This window comes from Cupressus sempervirens, chromosome 3, assembly GCF_028749045.1.
Source record: "Cupressus sempervirens isolate cs-2001-9-10 chromosome 3, ASM2874904v1, whole genome shotgun sequence".
Lineage (NCBI taxonomy): Eukaryota > Viridiplantae > Streptophyta > Pinopsida > Cupressales > Cupressaceae > Cupressus > Cupressus sempervirens.
Genome location: NC_143120.1, coordinates 7,156,460 through 7,177,496, shown reverse-complemented (window position 1 = coordinate 7,177,496; position 21,037 = coordinate 7,156,460). Strand labels below are relative to the sequence as shown.

At 36.7% G+C, this 21,037-nt stretch overlaps 2 protein-coding genes across 7 annotated transcripts in view; one reads left to right on the top strand and one right to left on the bottom strand.

Moving 5' to 3' along the window:
- The window catches only part of LOC149564455 (secreted RxLR effector protein 161-like), a 51,166-nt gene that overhangs the window by 14,329 nt on the left and 15,800 nt on the right, over positions 1-21,037 (bottom strand). For 4 of the 6 annotated variants that reach the window (XR_016361839.1, XR_016361838.1, XM_089818007.1 and 1 more), the window contains exon 2: positions 11,868-11,963. The exons of the other annotated variants lie outside the window; for them this stretch is intronic. The gene's annotated coding sequence lies outside the window, so the exon portion shown is untranslated. The remainder of the gene's footprint in view (positions 1-11,867; positions 11,964-21,037) is intronic. 6 annotated transcript variants of the gene reach the window in all.
- The window catches only part of LOC149564456 (translationally-controlled tumor protein homolog), a 49,259-nt gene that overhangs the window by 15,262 nt on the left and 12,960 nt on the right, over positions 1-21,037 (top strand). The window lies entirely within an intron of this gene.

The window sequence follows — 21,037 nt, the reverse complement described above, 5'->3', positions numbered from 1 at the left end:
TTAACATTAGTAGAGGCAATGTCTTCTTCCAACTGTGAGATTTATGAACTGAGATCCATATTTTATGCAGTATTTATCAAATTGTCCATTAAATTAATTTAACTTGAAAATTAATTAATTCAACATGCAATGTGTAAATTAGAGAAAACACTATACTCAATCTGTTGGCAGAGTAATTTCTCCTCCTACCCGCCCACCATCCACAGCCCACAGTCTGCCATAAATAGCAGACAACCTAGCCATCCCAGCCGTTCCAGCTACATGACTTAACCGTCCAATGCACCAGCCTCACCGTCTAGCATTAATTGTATTGCCAACTCTTTGCTACAGCATTTAATATGCATTTTCTTATAAATAGAATAAGCTGGGCCTGTGATCAGCAGAGCCCATTTTAGGTTTCTCCATGGTTTCTCATATCTTCTTTGGTTTCTCTTTTGTGTTGTGTTCTAATTTTCATCGTGGTATCAGAGCTTATGGTCAACGATCCAAGAGTTTGAAGAGCTATGGCTGAAAAATTGTGATTGAGAAGTGTGGAAGATTGCTATTCTCTTGTGAAGAAGACTGCAGTTGTGAAAAGGGTTGCCCATTACAAAGATGGAATGAAGATTGGTGAATGCTATATTGTTAAGTGAGCTAAAAGAGCTAAAAAGTGTTAAGTGATTAGCAATTGTTTATGGAGCAGTACATCATATTGTGTATTTGATTACTATTGTGCTTGTCATTCACCATGAGTTGTCAAGAAATCTAGGCAATTTGGGCTTAGAAATATGCAATTTGAGCTGGGTGAAAAGAATAAAATGAGAGATTGAAGGCCTACTATAAAAATGAGAGAAGCCATGAAAAGAAGGAAGCCAAAGTTGAAGTGTGTTTGAGTTAGCATTGTGTGACGTTGTTATTTTTACAGTAGAAGCATGTGGAGCATCTCTGTGCAAGCGGAATTGCCAAAGAATGCATACACGTGGCATGGAAGATATTGATTATGGAAATGTTTATTATGTCTTTGTGTTTCAAGTATGTGTGTTTGATGTTATAGAATAGTTATTGAAGTTAGTTGTGATTGTAGTAAGTGAAAGTAGGTTGGATTGGTGGTGAGTTGGTTGTCATGATTCAAAGGTCTGTGTGTGTGCTGATTGGATAAAAGTGCTAGGATCAAACGTGAGAAAATGTTTAATCAATTGTGAAGGCTATGATTTTTTTGATAGTAGTCAATGTAATAGAATTTTTTTTGCATTGATATCCCCCAATCAAGTGATGGAGATTGAATTAGAATTGTTTGTTAATGAGCTATTGTAAGGGGTACTTTATCAGTTGTATCCGACACCCTAGAGTTTGGTTTGACATAATGATGAACCATGTATCTAAAGAGAATTCCTACAGAACTAGCAAGTACAGCGGCTGGGTACCCATGTATCTCGGTAGATGGATTTCTTTTTATATGGACTCAATAATCAGTTTGATGCAGATCAAGCAAGAGAAAAGCCAAAGTGATGATAGTTTTCCCATCATTTGAGTTTTTGGTAATCTGAAACCATTTGCGATGTTTTCACATCATGTGAATTAGTGGTACTCTGAAACCATTTTGTGATGTTTGGTGGTTTGTAGTCACCACTCTTATGCGAGGTTCGTGGTTAGCCGAAACCATTCAAATGAAAAGTTTTTGGTCACCTAGAAACCATTTGTATTACATTGGTAGGGGTAGGCTGTAAAACCCGAAGTAATTATGACAAGGGAAAACAATATAAATGCAATAGCATTAGTGGAAGAAATTAAGGGGGAATGTTGGCAGAGTAATTTCTCCACCTACCCGCCCACCATCCACAGCCCATAGTCTACCATAAATAGCAGACAACCTAGTCGTCCCAGCCGTTCCAGCTACATGACTTAACCGTCCAACACACCAGCCTCACCGTCCAGCATTAATTGTATTGCCAACTCTTTGCTACAACATTTAATATGCATTTTCTTATAAATAGAATAAGCTGGGTCTGTCATCAGCAGAGCCCATTTTGGGTTTCTCCATGGTTTCTCATATCTTCTTTGGTTTCTCTTTTGTGTTGTGTTCTAATTTTCATCACAATCAGGAAGTTAAAGAATTTACATTCAAAAAATCTATGTTGAAAAAAATTCTAGCAAAATGTAAAAGTTCGCTTAAAATTCACTACTTCAGTGGAAATACTAGCTTAGGCCTCTTGGTCACACTTCTAGACCGAAACAACAATTTTAGTCCTTAAGACTACTTACAAACTCTATCTTTCTCTTTGATGTCGTTTAAAAATGCAATGGCTGATTGATTATCACAAAATATAATTGTTTCTTCCAGTTGAGTCTGCATTAAGTCTTCAAGCATAACCAAATTGTGTGACAATCTGCTGAAGTTGGCTGACAATGGGACCTTAGGGTATAATTTAGTGGCTAATATTCATAAATTGGCTAATTTTAGAATTTTTTGGCTAATATTTTGGCTAATAATTTAAGATTTGATACAACCTAAATCGCCATAGTTTTATAAAATTCAATTCTAGAATATTTAAAATCGCTCGATAATTTATTTTATTGAAAAATTTAAACTCAAATATTCGCCACAATATTCGTTATATGAATAGATTTCAGTAACCTAAATATAATATATTATTGGAGAAATTAAATTGAACTGACCAATAATTATCATAATTATTAGTTAATTTAGGGATGTATCACCAATATTTATTATTCACTATTGATTTAAAGTATATGTAACGATTCTCATAACATTCCACAATGTAAAAAAATGTTCAATTTTGATTTGTAATATTCCATGGTGATTAATGAACTTCCTATTATTATTGAGATTATTCAATATTTTATACAAAAATAATTATGATTCAAAAATAATCGCCAAAATTAATCATATTTAGAATAAAAAATTGAGAGTTTTACCAATATAAATAATTTTGTTTTTTCAAAATAATGAAATATTCACCAATATTTTATATCTTTTTTTGGAGGTGGCTTTCTTAAAGTTTACCCTTACTTTTTTGAAGACCATGAAATTATACCTAAACCAAGATTGAAAGCATATCCTAAAGTACTTTTCCTGTTATGTGGATTTTCAGCCCAGTCTAACTATATAACCAGTTAACTTCAAAACATCCTTATTTTTATAAAAAATCCCATGATTCGTAGTTCCTTTCACATGCCTTGGATTACTTTCACTTTCTTGTCAATGAATATCATGTGGATCCACCATGAACCTACTTACCAAGCCTATTGCACACATGATATATATCATATGCATCTTATGTTATATTTTCTTGTTCTGGTTTACATTAGTTTATTAGCCTTTTTCAATTTTTACATATACTATTATATTGATTTTTATTAGAATATATATTGCACACATATATATCAAGAACTTTATTTATATGCATCACATATCATTTTTAATTAATCTTTGTTGTTTATTATTTCTATTTTTTTTTGTAAGTATGCTTTTATTCTTCATCTTTTATTTCTTCTTTTTCAGCTCCTCTTCGTGTTGCATGTCTCTCCTTCTTCCCTGCCCCCTTTTTATTTCTCTTTTGGGTGGCTAGTCTGCATATCTTTCATATCCTTTTCTCTCTTTGCTCATCCTGATGATGGATCACAGAGTGTGATCCAAAATGTTCTTTTGATGATAAAAAAACATACACATTCAAATCCAGAAACCAATTTGCATTCAAATGGATTGTGGAAATCTGATAATGTTAATATTTGATCTTGTTGCAGTTAAGTACATCAAACTGCCAACTAAACTTTTATGCAAAGTACAATCTACCTTTTTTGCTTGCATTGTTTTTGTTCAGCTTCAAATCCAAGGGAATCAGTTCCATTCTGAACCTTTTCAATATATCATTTGCATAATTTTCTTGGAAAAGGAAAAGTCCCATCTTTAGTTCAAGTTATTTCAATACCAAGATAATAAAGCAGCAAACCAAGATCAGTCATCTTAAATTCATTCTTCACTCCCATTGAAAATTCTCTAAGCATGCATTCATATTCCCAGAATAAATCAAATTATCAATATGCATGCAGAATATCATAACATCTACTTCTGGTTTTCATTTTGTGAATAAGGTAGGCTCATAAGAACATTTTTTTAAAAAATATGATTCAACTCTTTCATACCAGCTCTAGGTGCTTGTTTTAAACCATACAAGGCGCTCTTTTGAGTACTTTACCTTTATGAACTTTTATTTCAAAACCAGGTGGTTCCTCTACATAGATTTCTTCCTCCAGCATAAAATTCAAGAATGCTGATTTTACATCGATTTGAAAGAGTTTCCAACCCTTTTGTGCTGAAAAAGCTAAATCATGCAAATAATATTCATTCTAGCAATAGGTGCAGAAGCTTCATTATAATCAATACCTGATCTTTGCTTGTATCCTTCCACTACCAACCTAACGTTGTATTTATTCACATAAGCTTTCTCATTGTACTTAATTTTATACACCCACTTTACTCCAATTGGCTTCTTATGCACTAAGAGGTTTGTCAATTCCCAAATTTGATTATTCTCTATTGATGTGAGCTTCATTCATAGCTTTAACTTCTTTATCATTTATTATTGCATCTTTGAGTGTAATAGAATCACAACCAGAATAAAATAGGAAATGACAAGTATCCTTATTTACCTCTGGTGTTTCTCAATGTGTGTCATACAAGCTCCTTGCCTTTTATCTTCTTTCTGGAGATTCTGAGGTGGATGATGAATATTTTCTGCTAGTGCTTGATGGGTAGAAAACATACCTACTTTTGGTGGAGAAAGACTGTTGTCTAATGAAGAACTTCTTCTTGGTGCTGATTGTTGAATGCTGCAACTGCTAGGTCCTATGTTAACAACTGAATTTTGTTGTTGATTTGCTGCCTCTGCCTCATCTTCAATGTTAACTTGTTGGCAATTCCCTTTCAATTTCCAACACCACTCCTGATCTTCAAGAAACATTGCTTTTCTACTTGACACCAATTTCTTTGTCTGTAGATTTTATGACTTGTATGCTTTGAGTCTTCATTTTATCCAACAAATGCACATTTTTATGCCTAGATAAAATGAATATACATTTTTCTGCCTAAATATCCAATTTATTTCTTAGTGCATCTAGAACACGAGAGTAAGCCATGTGACAAAAATTATTAGGTTATCTACATAGGGTTTATATCCTCCCCAATGCTTCTTCGGGTGTCATCACCCAAGACTTTCATTGCAGGACATATGTTTCAAATATAACCTACTTCACAAACTGCCTCTGCCAAAAAAAAATTGGGTCATATTCTTAACATAAAGCATGCTCCTTACCATATCTAAAATTGTTCAAATCTCTCTCTCAGGAACACTTTTTTTTTTTTTTTTTTGCTGTTAGCTACTTTTTATCTTTTAATACCATTTTGAAATACAAAAATTATGAAGTCAACTAAGATATACTCTCCACATCTATCCTGGTCCTTCAACAAATTCTGTGTTAATAACCACATTTATTTTCAAGTAGTTTTTTAAATTCTTTGACTTTTTTGTATCCGATTTGTTTTTTAATGGATACAAACAAAATTTCCCACTGTAGTCATTAATAAATGTCAAAAAATGTCGAGTACTAGATTATGGAAGAAATTTAATGGGTCACAGATTTGAATGTACTAGCTCCAATTGTTTTGAAGTTCTCCAAGATTCTTTTCTCTCAAAGGTTTCTCTACGGTGCTTTCCAATAATACATCCTTCACATTCTTCATCTGGCCTTCCGATAAATTGTAAACCTGTCACCATATTCTTTTTATGCAAAAGATCTAGTCCAACAAAATTCAAATGACCAAAATAAGATGCCACAACCATTGTGTGTCTTTTATAATTGCATTGAAACTTAAATGCATAGTTTTCTTCATCCTAAGAGAAACATTTTATTAGCAGTCATGGGTATTTTGGCTATCAACTCAGTCTTACCATCAACACTAACATGTAAACCATCTTCAAATTTTACAGTGTGCCTTTTTTGCACAAGTTGACCTACACTTTACAAGTCATTCTTTAAAACTTGTAAATAATATGCATCACCAATATATCTTTTGTCACCTTGTTTTGTTGTGAGTAATAGCCTCCCTTTCGCCATAATTGGCCACCTTTATCACCTCCAATTTGATGGACTCATCCAAAATTTGGAATATCTATTGCTTTTGTCATATTATTATTGCATCAAGAATTTTCCTATAGCAACAACCTAATATCTAGAGTCCAATGAATAGTATAAAAGAAAGAGAGACTAAAGGCACAAGAACAAACTATATTCTCATCAATGATGCAATAACCTAATTGTTTAACTAAACTTAGTATAATGTAGATGTGTCTTCTTATATAGGAAAGGCTATAAATGAACACAATAACTAGCAAATAAACTTATTACTTAAGTTGTCAGTTTGCGTTCGGGTTCAAAATTTTCTCAAAAAAATTTGGCGGTGGGTTTGAACTCATTTTGGGTTCATCTATACAAAAACATTTGTTTTTTAAATAAGCACACACACACACACTTGTGCAGAAATTAAGTTCATACAAAACTATGCTAATAGTAAAGAACCATAGAAAAATACACCACAATATATTAATGGTTTAGTCCTTTATATCCTTTTTAGTGATCTATTTTAGTGTTGGAGAGTCAAATTGACTAAAGTAGACCAAGAAAAAACTATTAAAATTAGGAAAAAAATCCATTTTTTGGCCAAATTCAGCCTGGCTCTTACCACAAATTGTGAATTCACCATAAAAATAGAAAAAATTGTATCAGGTTCATTTGACAGAATTTGGGCCGACATTGAAGGTTTGCAGTAGACTTTTGCAAGAGCGGAATCCAAACCAAAATTTTGCAAGAACTAGACCAGACTTTGGGGTTGCCAAGGAAGAATTTGGCAGCATAGCTTATCACCCACACAAGGTGGATTTACATGTCCACCAAAGATGGATCATTGTCGCAACATGTGGAGGACGATGAAGTGATAAGTGCACTAAAGGTGGAGATAACATATAAAGTTGAATGTGATAACAACTATTAGGAATTTCTCCTACAACATATGAAGCTAAATTTGCATCTCCATAAGTATCTCATATGCAATCTACTATGTCATGCATATGATTGGAATACCCAAACATCTGCGCTAACGATAAATATACCTCCTCCAAATGTCGTGTATAAAGGATCCAAAATTACATCAAACCCAAAAGAGTGATAATGTGGAGAATGAAAAAATAGGGTCAAAGTGTCCCCTCATAACAGCTAAAGATGGATCATTTTTCATCAAAGAGAAGATGATTAACATCAATGATGTTTCCCAAATCTGCAATGTAGAATTCCACAAACAAACCTGCAATGTTTGTCAAAGGAGACAAAAGTATCCTGCTGCACTGAATCACAAGGAGCCAAAATTGTATCAATGTAAGCATTTGGAAGATGTTGATATTGTGATTTTGTCCTTTGAGTGTTTGAAAATTCCCCCACAAGAGAACTTACCAAATTAAGATTATTTCAAGCCGAATGAGGTCTAGTAGAAGATGGAGTATCCTCAACTATAAGTAGACCCTAAAAAGGTGTAATTCTATGAGTTTGTGTTAAGGTAGAATCATCATCTAAGTCACTACCATCACTTTCTACTATGGTGGAAGAATGAGGAGTTGTAGAAGCCAAGCTAGGAGATATTTCCTCAAAGAGCTCTCCTCTCTATAAATATCTCATGTGTCTCTGCATCCATAAGTCTATATGCCTTACACTTTGAGGTTATGATTCCTTGCAATCATGCGGAAGTATTTGAGCCCAAGCTAGACATCCAAAAACTCTAAAAGTTTCTCATAATTGATTTTCTACCACACCAAGCCTCAAAAGGAGTGATACCCTCCAAAACCTTATGGGGAGCCCGATTGTGGATGTCTATAGTGCAAATGATAGCTCTTTCCCTAAAATTTGGACCAAGAGACTTGGCATGAATCATGCAGCTTTCCATCTTGTTAAGGGTTCTGTTCTTTCTTTTTGAAAAACCATTTTCTTGTAGAGTGTAGGAAACTTAGTGTTGAAGCTCAATCCCCTCAAGCGTACAAAATTCTTCAAGTGGAGTGTTAATATATTCCCTTCCATTGTGTATACAAAGTCTTAACTTGCCATGATTGCTTTTCAACGTGACTTTGAAGGACAAACTTGTCAAACACTTCACTCTTGTAACCAAGAAAGTAGACCCATGTGAAGCAAGAATGGTCATTAATGAAAGTGAGGACATAGGGAGCATTGCTAAATGATGGCATGGAAATGGGCTTGCTACATCATTGTGATCCAATTGAAGAACTACTGAATCTCTCCAAGACTTTCCCTTGTCAAACTTCTCTATTGGATGCTTGTCCATACAACACGCTAAAGATACAGTGTCTGAAAATTTTATTGGAGGACCTATGACCATATTCTTGGAGCTAAACTGCTGAAGATAAAAGTAATTAAGATGTCCAAACTGCTCATGTCATAGCTTTATTTCTGGATTTTAATGAATGAGCAAGGCACAAAGGAGAAAAATGAGAAAGCCTTGTGTTGTGACTGGCTTGTCCTAGTGCAACCAAAGTATCATCCTCAAGTTCTTTTATCACAATTGAATCAAGTAGAACTCAATTTTCTTTCCATCTGCATAGTAAGTGATTTAGTAAATTGAAAGTAGAATGGTGCTTAAGTTAGGAGCATTGACAATATTCTCAAATGTTCCATCATCCATGGCTAACTTGGGTATCATTTCCTATTACAATGTGAGGTGTCTTGGATGGTGTTGGTTTGTGGTGACTAATTAGGCAAGCATTGTACGCTCATCAAGCGTTGCTTGGGTTGATTTGTCAAGCATTTCTCTAGGCTAACTCATCAAGTATTTTTAGGGGTAACTTGTTAACTAACGTTGGCAAATTGTCTAAAGGGCCTATAAATAAGCAATGGTGTAATGTAAAATGGATTAGACTATAATTTTCTCTTCATTGAATAATAAAATTAGTGGATGGTTTTTTCTAGTGGATGTAGCCCGAATCAGGTGAGCTCCATTAAATCTTTGTGCTACTATTTTTTTGTCTTATCTACTTCTACATTATCTTAATGTGTTTATTGCTCATATTTTGCTAAACCCTAATAGATTTCTCCAATGAAGAGAATTGCTCTTTTGTAGAATCTATTGGCTCCTAAGTCAACAACTTTTAAATAACGTAATGATAGGAACAAATACATCTAGGGGTAGCTAATTCCCATGTTCAACATACTTATTCAGGCAACGGGTCCAACTATAAGGCTATACTCCTTCTCTAGGCTCTACAAGACCTAAGCAGGTGAACCTCAGATTCATTCATATGGTACCAATTTCCAAAACATATACTTGAATCTGAATAAAGTAGATAAAACCCTTCTCTCCTATACTTATGCAATGACAAAAGCATGCAGTAGAATAATGCAAAAACCTATGAAATTCACAAGCTGAGTGAGGACATCCTTTCAGCTCCTAAACAGAAAGGGAAAAGGATAAATTCATTTAAGTTTGATATCAGCAAAATCCAAATATGCAATAGCCAGAACATGTTGATCTTGTAATTGATCAGTGCCTTATCTATTGGGCAAATCCACAAATTACTACTATACATCCTTGGAAATCATTGATACATCTCATATATCAAGATTCCAAATCTATCCTATCACTTTGTGAATTAGACATCAGTGTTCATAAAAACCCTCATACTCATACAATATCCTTCTCATGAAACCTACAAACCTGTCAGGATAAGTAAGCATTTACTTGGCTCTTTGTTCCAATAGCAATACCTAACAAGACATACAACTTTAAGGGGCTACAAATGGGTTTAAGCTCTTTGTTCCTAAACCACAAAACATTGTAGACAATAGAGACAGGAGATGAGAATCAGAATGAAACTAAGAAGTTTTTTGTTCCTTGTATACATGTCTTTGAAACAACACTTTCAAGATGCATGTAAATAACTCATAAAACTACTGAATAGACTAGACCTATTTATATTAACTTTATTATTGTTCTTCATAAAAGAGAAAAATGCTGAGAATGGCGGTATCACAGTAATGGAAAACTTTCCAAACTGGAACCAACCTTGTGGTATCACAGTAGTGGAAAAAATATCCAAGAACTGGAACCAACATGTGGTATCACAGTAGTTCAAAAGATTTTCGACAAAAACTAAAACCCTTACTCTACATCATGGAAATCCTTGAAGTTTAGAGTAGCTCCACAATCGAGCATCACCATAATCCTTTTTCCTTGAAGGGTTCCCTGTACATGAAACACTATGCACCTTAGGCCACTAGCTAGGGCAATAGTTCCTCTACGCTGTACCAATGCTACAATTCTTTTCGTACGGTTCAACCTAACCATTTTGGTGTCCTCTTGGGGTTGGCTGTCTCTGGTGGGTATATCTTTCTGTTCGTTCTCATCATTGGACACGACCTCAATGTAGTGGATCTTTCCTTTCCTGAGGCATCTATGTCTAGGTTCCCATGGTTCTTTTCAGTTGAAACATAGTTTCTTCCTTTAGAGCTCTTGTCTGGTAGCTTCGTACAACGACGGCTTCCTCAACGGAGGTTTATTATCTTTGTCCCTCAGAACATCGGCACTTTGGAATGTGAGTAACCCCGAGAGGATGATGCCAACGATGATGTCATACTCTATGCTTTCTTAATAGCCTCCAGCAGGGTGGTAGGATTGAACCCCTTTACCCAACCCTTCAGTGGTTCTGTCAGCCCGTCCATGAAGAGCACTATTCGTCTTCTTTCAAAAATGTCCGTGACCAAATCAGAGAGTTTATAAAATTCTACAATGTACTGGTCAACCGATCCAGTTTGCCTTTGTTGTGCCAAATCTTTGAAATTGAGTTCTGGATCTTTACCATCAAATTGATCTATTAATCTCTCAGTGAATTTCGCATAGGTATTTATTTGATCATGCCCCAGTGTGATGGTGTCGTGATGCCACCATTCATGCCCAACTCCCTCCACGTGTTCTTGCATGATCTTATTCTGCCATTAATGTATCTTCCCCCTTCAAGCTTCCTCTTTGACATCAATACAATAAGCTTTTCAATCTTCTAAATGTGATCAAGATATCTCACTCTTTTCTCCAAGGGTTTGATGAATAGTTTCATTCTTATCTCTCCCTAAGTACATACTTCTCCTTACAAAATAGGTGTATGGACTGCAAGCTGACTTGCACTGATTTCTTCCACTCTGTTAGTTACCTTCTTTCTCCATTTTTGCAGTTCTTACCTTTTGATAAAAGCCGGGTATGCATGCACAAAAAGATCCTATAGAGGCTCAATTTGACTCAAAATGGGGATGCAATCTTGAGTGTCATAAGTGGCTTTGTCTGGGGATGCATGTCCCTCATAGGCATGGCAAGGATTCAGATCTTTGAAAGAAGCAGACCATTCCAACAAATCTCTCGAACAACTTTATTGAAAGCAAGAAAACTACTAAATTGTACAAACGATGGCCCTAAGCCACCGAAACTCAAGAAAACTTCTTACCTCTATCATAGACTTGATTCTCATTTCCATTTTCATGAGGTAAATTGAGAATATCACTTTCATCAATCAGATTAGCATTCTCAATCAATTCATTTGGCAAAACCAACACTATATCTTCATTTTCATAATACATATAAAAACTAGAATCATTATCCACAACTTGCTCATTATGAAAGTATGGATCAACATGCTCTTGGATTTCATAATTAGAGTGAAATTCATTTGTACTAAATGACCTATGCATGCTATCAACTGAAAACACGAAGGCTTCATATTCTACTTCAATCAAAGAGTTGCAAATATCAAGAATTTACAACTCACCTTGTGTAACCGGGTTTGAAGAGTATATAAAATTTGATTTCTCATCATTTGCAGACCCGATACTCATCCAATCAGATTTGTCATTTGCTGAAACACCTTCACACTCAAAAAACTGATTAGTCACGAAGTTATAAGACATATCATGAAAGTGCTCACAAAAAACTTGCTAATAACTGTCATTGTCTCTTTCCAAAAACTCGTTGGAATGAACTTCAAATCTGTCAAACTCATCATCACTAGACTCATCAGCACAAAATTGAAACTCAAAAAGATCAGAGTCACAACTTCCACTATTTTCCTTTTCATCATATGAAACATCAAAATTTATTGCAGCATCACCAACATAAGAAGAATTTGAAATAGTATGAAATTTTCCTTCAATAACATCCCTCACATCTAACAAGTTGTCATGTGCCCAGACATTTGAGGTATTGTCATATACACCACCAAAGCTTGACAAAGATGGTTCTGATTTTATATCTATAATGCCCCCATTTGTTGTCAGCATTAAAATTTCAGGGATTAGCCTATTAGTGTGATCCTAATAGGCTAATGAGGATGGTTAGAGGGTCTTCTAAGGATTGATTCATCTCCAGCATTTAGGGATTTATGGATCTGGCCTTCGTTTGATATCATTTGGACTCCACTTGCCATACTTACTACGTATAGTAAGCTAGGAGTACTAGAGATGGACCCTTTCTATTTTTAGAAAGTGTATTTGGTCACATGGGGAATTATGAGGAGAGATTCCTATTTCAGACGGCATGGCAATCAGAGAAGTATTTCAAGAGATATTAAAGTTCAAGAGACTTAAGTGATTTATTTAAATATTTTAATCTTATTATAAAGTTATAAAGTAATTTATTGTAATAAAGTCACTTTAATAATATAAAGTGCAAATCTAAAGTTACTTTATGATCTAAAGTCACTTTATGACAAAAGTAACTTAAGTGACTAAAAGAAGAAATTGGCTATTTATCCCACATCGCCTAGTTGTTTTTGTCTTCCCTCATATCGAGGTTATAAAAGCGTGGAGCTACATTAGGATTGACATTGTGAAAATATGATATTAATCAAATACAAATGGTCGCTTAAATGTGACTGGTTATCTTAAGTACAAAACCCCTTGAGATAGTGGAGAAGCTGGACATAGCCCCAGCAACTCATTGAAGTTGTCGATCAGATCCAGGCAGGAAGTTGACAAGGATAAGTCTTATGCATATTCGGCAGTGAGGGTAATGCTCTATATATGTTAGCAGCCTTTTGTGAAGTTAGTGAGAATGCTGGCACATAACTGGAAGGAATGAGGCTATTGTTGCATCCATCCAGACTCTGACTGTATTCAACACGGGTTGGTTTGACATCCTCTTGGAGGGGTATTGTGATTTAATTCTGAAAATTGTTTGTCTTTCCTTACTGTTTTGATTGTGGCTGGGAGTTAACATTGTAGTTGAGATTGTTTGGAGTTGTTTACAATTTGCTGCTGCCTGGACTTTCCTACCGTACATGTTGTGACTGGGAAGTTTGTTGATGACTGAAGAAATTGAAACTGGTTACATCTGATCTGGACACTATTATTGTTTATTTCTAGGCGTGATTTATTGAGAGGAATTGGTTGTCTTTCAGAAATCTGATTACTGGCAAGAGGAGCCCGTTTATGCAAGTATAACTATCTAATTTGGAAGGATTTGATAACAGCGATTATAAGTTTCAGGCCTGCATTGTTGTTTGGGACTGTTGTGTATGTTGGAGGCTCCATTGTGGCAGGTAGTTCACATAATATTTATCATATCAGATCTATATGGACGCTATTGCAATCTATCCAGTGGTATCAGAACATATTCGGGTTGCAAGTCAAATAGTGCTGATGTGCAGTGTTGGGAACCAAGATGAGAACAGTTAGCAGCTGACTTAACAGGGAACATGATGCGGTAACAAGTATGCCCGACTCCCAATCATGGTAGACTCTTGTGTGGTGTAACCAGGTGTGTATACATCTCATCAATTGCTATAATCAAGTTGCTTGTGTATTATGAAATCTTCCTAGATGAGTAAGGTATTACGTCCATTGTTTTTCCTGCATATCAGATTTAATATATTCTGTCACTGTTGAATTTGAGACCACATATTTTCAATGCAAACTAATGTTCTTGAACCACCAATAATGCAAATCCTTTGCAGACATTAAGCAGATGTGTGGATAGCCATTTCTTAAAGTAAATTTGGTTAATAACCTTAGAAAGAATACTGCAGTAGTATTAGCATGTTCAGTATCCAGATTGCACACCAAATGTTTGTTAAAATTCCAAGAGTCGGAAATTGATTTCTTCAATCAGATTAAGGGGTGGAATCTTACAGTGGTATCAGAGCCATGTATTCTACCAGCTTGTGTGGTTTTTGGAAATTGTTTATTGAAAATTCTAAACAGAGATTTCATCAAAAACATTTTACAAAAGGTTTAATCTGAATGGTTTAAATTTTCTGATAAATGTTTTGAAGTTGTATTGTTTTTTGGAGGTGGAAGAGTATTTCTTTGTGAGGAATAAAGTGAAGTGCTTTGCTCAGAGCCTAGTTTCCTACCATCCTGTGGGGTAGGAAAGTTATTTTATTTTCAGTTTTGCTGTTGCATTTGGAGTAACCAGCACTCTAGTTTTTTTCCTATAGATAGACGTAGGAGGACTGGTAGTTCTAGAAGCCGGTGGAGTAATGAGGAATTTAGCACGAAAATGAATGCTTTGCAGGAGAGTATGGAAAAACTTAAGCTTCATCAACAGAGGTTGGTGGAGAGCTTGTTGGATCCAAAGATAGTTGAGAGGACAATGAAGTATATATATTCTGCCCTTAGAAGGCAGACATCGAGATTGCAAGGAAGCTTTAGTTTTCCTCGATAGGTGTCCATGATGCAGATGTACATGTATTTAGTACGACACCTGCTAGTCCTATATGCAGTTTTGATGATGGACCCATTTCACAAAGATTAGTAAATGTCAATACCCTTGGTGGATAGTGGTATTGTAATTTGTCATTTCAAAAGTGAAAGATCTTCCCTACTTGGCTATTTCCGACTTAGGTGGGATTCCCCCTCACCCTATTCTGTCACCTATAATGCTTCGCTCTAATCTGGCAAGTCGGAGCTTCATTCTTGTTGCAAGATATTTATTATCTGATATATATATTTTCTCTATGTTTTGGTTACTTCAAGCTAGTAGTATCTATGTGTTGGTTCTTTATTAGCTTCACCTCTCTAGCATCACAGCATCTCTATATCTCTCTCCATCATCCGTACAACCTCCTATCTCCATTCATACCACCACCCCTCCACACCTCTAGCATCTTACTTCATACTTACCAACTTCCTCCTCACCATCCGTACGGCCTTCAATTTCCAAGCGTACAGCCTGCATTTTCCCCACCATACGACTCCCTAGGATATCCCATACGACCATCAACTTGGCCTCCATTTCACCATACGGCCTCAGTGTTCGTACACCTTCCCTCCTCCCTACATCGTACGGTGCCCTTTCTTCACCGTAATCCTTCCCTTTATACCCTCCACTATACAATGCCCACATTCCTGCCATAGAGTGCACACTCCTTGTCGTATTGTCCCTTATCATTATCCCTTTATACTTCCTTTAGACCCATACAGACACATTATTCCATTGTACGGCCCGCTTGTAGGTCTTCTTGTCATCTTGCAATGGTTGTGACTGGTTAATTTGGTTACCCCCACAGAAGGAACACTACAGTGGTATCAGAGTGCTTCAATTCTGCCAGCCTGTGGACATTAAATGAGAGTTTATAGCTGGAAGAGAAGGACGCATTCCATTGATAGAATGACTACCAAACCGGAACCAACTGCTATCGAATTAATGGCACTACTGAGAGAACTTGCTAGGAATCAAGCACAGATCACTAACACTCAGCGACTCGTGGAAGAGACTCTCAAGAAGTTGGTAGACTAAAAAATATCCGGAAAACAAAATGGTCACAGCGCGGACTCGGTGTCAGGTAAATCAAACCCTCCTCTAGCACGCTCTCGACCTTCCATGTCATCTTTTCCCCACGAACGGAGGCACCACATAAAGGGATACAACCAACCTTTGAAGAAATGCAAGAACAACTGAGAGAAGACTGGAAGAATGTGAATTTTGAGGAGGATATATCCTACAAAGATTACGTGGATCTAAGAATGAGATATTCGAGAGGCGTAAACCGAGGATATTTTAACGATGATCTCAGAAGAAAGTTGAGTAAAGTAAATCTGTCTCCATTTGACGGATCTGGATCCATACTTGCACAAGCATGGGTAATGAAAGCCAATACTTACTTTTAGTTGAATCCTATGCTAGAAGAAAAAGCAATCAAATTTGCGGCGCTACACTTGGAAGGAGTTGTGTATGAATGGTGGCATCACAACACCATCACACTAGGGCGTGATCAAATAACTACTTACGTGGAATTCACTGAGAGTTTGATAGAGCGATTTGATGGTAAAGATCTAGAACTCAATTCCAAAGATTTGGCACAGTTGAGACAAACTAGATCGGTTGACCAATACGTTGCGGAATTTCAGAAATTCTCTGTTTTGGTGACGGACATTTCCGAAAGAAGATGGGTAGTGCTCTTCATGGATGGACTAACAAAAACCCTGAAAGGTTGGGTAAAGGGGTTCAATCCTGCCACCCTATCGGAGGCTATCAATAAGGCATGGAGTATGGCATTGTCATTGGCGTCATCCTGTCGAAGTTACATTCCAAATCGTCGGTGTTTCCGAGGGACAAAGATAATAAACCTCCGCCCAGGAAGCCATCGTTGGATGAAGCTACTAGATAGGAACTCTGAAGGAAGAAACTATGTTTCAACTGCAAGGGACCTTGGGAACCTGGCCACAGATACCTCGGAAAAGGAAAAATACACTACATTGAGGTTGTGTCCAATGATGAGGACGAACAGGAAGAAACACTCGCCGAAGACAACCAACATCATGACAACACCAACATGGTTAGTTTGAACCATACAACATGGATTGCAGCATTGGTACGACACAGAGGGACTATTGTCCTAGCTAGTAGCCCGAGGTGCACAATTTTTCGTGTACGGGGAACCCTTCAAGGACAAAGGGTTATGGTGATGCTTGATAGTAGAACCACTCTAAACTTCATTAACTCATCTCTAGTGAAGAGGTCTACTTACGGAGACACACGCAGGCTTTCAAGTCAAGGTTGCCGGAGAGACTCTTCTACCCTACACGCACCTTGTTCCTCAGCTAAGTATCACAATGGCGAATCACACGATGACTGAGGGTTTCTTCATAGTGGACCTTGATGACATTGAGGCTATTCTAGGCATACAGTGGATGGAGACACTTGATAAATACACTCAGAGTTTCAAACAGATGGACTTCACTTTTGTTGTCTTAGAAAGAAGGTTGTTCTCTATGGAATGGAAAATGAAGATCCAAAGGAAGTTTCTGCACACCAGATGGAGGCAATTTTTCAATGTGATGATGTTGCGTGGGCTGCACATTGTTTTATCTTGGTAGAACCTATAAAGGGGCAACAAACACCTCCCCAGGATGATGAACTCTAGGATATTTTGAGTAAACATGATAAATTTTTCATTGACATTCCTCTAGGTATACCACTTCATTGAGGATTTGAACATACTATCGAGTTGGAAGTAGGAGCCAAGCCAATCATAACCACACCGCACCGCCATCCAAGAAATTCAAAGATGAGATCAAAAAGATGATTCAAGAGTTACTAGAGAAAAGATGGATCCGTCCCAGTTCTAGCCCTTTCGCGTCACCTGTGGTATTGATCAAAAAGAAGGATGAGATGATGTGCATGTGTGTGGACTATCATGCATTGAACAAAAAAAAAAATAAAGAATAGATATTCCATTCCAAGGATAGATGAGTTGCTAGATGAATTACATGGCGCAGTCTATTTTTTGAAAATAGATCTCCGTTTTGGATACCATTAAATCCGCATAAAGGAGGAAGACATAGAAAAAATGGCTTTTCGTTGTCACTACGGGCATTATGAGTTTCTGGTCATGCCATTCAGATTGACAAATGCACCTGCTACATTTCAATTATGTATGAATCGCATCTTCAACAAACAATTGCGTAAGTACTTATTGGTATTTTTTGATGATCTTCTTATTTATAGCAAGACATGGGAGGATCACTTGAAGCACCTGGAGGAAGTCCTAAGGATCATGGAGGAACAATCTTTGTTCGCCAAGCAATCAAAGTGTGAATTCGGTATGACAAAAATATTGTACCTAGGGCATGTTGTCAGTAAATATGGAGTTCAAGTTCATCAGGATAAGATTTAGGCTATCCTTGATTGGCCTCCCCCAAAATCACTCTCAGAATTGCGAGAATTTTTCGGACTGTGCAGTTACTACTGGAGGTTCATTAAAGGATTCTCTCAGCTCAGCGCACGCTTAACGGATCTGACAAGGAAGGGTTCTTTCCAGTGAAATGAAAGGGCACAACTCACTTAATGCTGCAAATTTAATTGCTTCTTCTGGCATAAGATTCAACTGAAAATAAGTATTGACCTTCATTACCCACGCTTGCACAGATATGGATTAGAATTTATCAAATGGAGACAAATTTACTTTACTCAACTTCCTCCTGAGATTATCGTTAAAATATCCTCGGTTTCGACCTCCAAAATATCTCATTCTCAAATCTGCATAGTCTTTGTAAGATATATCTTCCTCAAAATTTGCATTTTTCCAGTCCCCTCTTAGTTGTTCTTGAACCTCCTCAAAAGTTGGTTGCTTCCATCTTTGTGGTGCCTTTGTCCATGGGGGAAAGGACGGCATGGAAGGCCATGAATGTGCAAGATGAGGGTTTGCTTTACCCGACACAAAGTCCGCATTGTGACTATTTTGTTCACCGGATACTTTATTGTTTGCCAATTTTTTAAGAGTTTCTTCCATGAGTCACTGAGTATCATTGATTTGTGCCTAATTCCTCGCAAGTTCTCTTAGTAGTGCCACAGGTTCAGCGGCTGTGGATTCCAGTTCTGCCATCATTCTATCAATCGAATGGGTTCTCCTTCTCTTCCAGCTATAAACTTTCATTCACTGTTCACAAGCTGGCAGGATCAAAGCTATGTCGTCGTTCGTCTACCCCTCTAGAACAAATCTATACTAGTATAGCCTAACGAATGGCAAAATCATTTTGACCTATTACACACAGGAGGTGGTCTGAAAGAGGTTGTACGGAATGTGGTCGTACAGTGGCTGCTGGGAGGCCAAATTGATGGTCATGTGGTGGAGAGAAAATGTAGTACAATGCCTTCAGATTCTGGATGTACAGTGTCAATGCAGGTCTGTACAGTGGGAGGGGGATTATGCAGGCCATACAGATAAGAGGTATGGGGTCTGTATAGTGGGAGTGTTTCAGAATAGCTGTAGGGTAGAATAAGGGAGGCCATACGGTGAGGTGGGGTTGAACTTGGAGGCCATACAGTGTACAGTAGTGGTTTGGAATGGAAGGCAGGAGTCTGTACGGATACAAAGAGTGATTGTAGAACAATAGATAGTATGAACAAATAGTGAGATTCAATGCAGATAAACAATAGATGGAATTACACAGAACAAGAGAGTAGAACCAATTGAACTCAAGGATAATTCGCAATATGATGGTGCTCTGATTTGCTAGATCCGAGTGAAGTGTTACAAGCAAAAAAATAGGGTGAAGGTTGAATCCCACCAAAACCGAACAAAACCAAATAGGGAAGGTCTTTCACTTCCGAATGGCGAACAACAAAGAATTCCAATAGGAATTCGCAGTACAAAGAAAATAATCCAAATTGTATACCTAATGACTACCTACAAGCTGTGCTTAAATACCTATCGGGGAAACTTTTCAAGGGTGTACAAAAATAGTTGATGGCAACACAAACTACAGAAACAAAATAAAATTGGGTCCGAGATATATTAAATCAACCGGCCCAATTACAATAGCTTAATTAAAATTTATTTTATAATGGGAACATTACACGATTCACTCCCCCCCCCCCCCCCTCCTCAGTATAATTGTGTGCTCTTCGGTCTCAACTTCTTAAATGAATATCCATTCTTGTAGGAAGAAGATGAACAATTGCCTTGTTTTGAGGAGGTTGATTGTGTCCTATCTTGTAGTGGCTTTGGCTTACCATGCTTTTTCTTGTGAGAACCTTTTCCTCGATTCCCTTGATTTTTATGTTTAGCGAGGTGAAAGCTTTGGACTTTGAAGAAATTAGAAAAATTAGAATCTCCATGCTCATCAATTTTAGATTGCTCTAACATCAATATATATCCAAAGGAATGAAATGAATGTATTGTATAGGCACTTCCCACTATCAACCAATGAGTCAGCTTGAAACAAAAGTTGCGCTAGTTCAACAAATTGAAGACTAACTATTCATCGTTCTTGTCATTACAAAAATCCTTGAGTTGTGCTCTAAGCTCATTTTCCTTATTGACATAGTCTTGAATTGTGTCAAAATTCTTAGGATTGAAGTTGAGAAATTCGCTATAAAATGTGAAGCCCCTAACCATATTCCCTTTACCATACAATTGTTCAAGTTTATCCCATGCTTCCTTGATTGTCTTACACTTTGCAATATGAAATAAGGATTAGGAGAAATATATTTTCTCAAAGAATCTAGAGCTATGAAACTTTTGATGAGCCACTCAGTTTTCAAATCAGGATCAGCCTTAGGGTTTGATGGTTCTGAAATTATTCCATTGACATAATGATTTAAACCTTTTTCCACTAGTATACTCCATACATTGTCTTTCCATGTTGGGTAGTTATGTAGAGTTAAAACTGGAAATTAAGGAGCATCCGTAACGAAAAATAACAAGAGCACCAAAGAAAGAAACACAAACACATAAGACACCCCCTAGCCCCCAATTCACTCAACAAAAGAACCCCACTTCCCCCAAATAATGATTTTGGCACTTAATACTTAAGTACGTGTAGATCAACACTTGCAAAACAAGAGAAAAGTGGTCTTTTGATTTTGATGATTACAATTGCCTTGGGGAGGCCAAATCATACTCGAATTAATATTGCTAAAGGTCCAATTAAAATCACAGCACTACAATGATCATAAATCGCCAAAAAAGAGCCAAGTTGTGAAAGTGATACTTTTTGC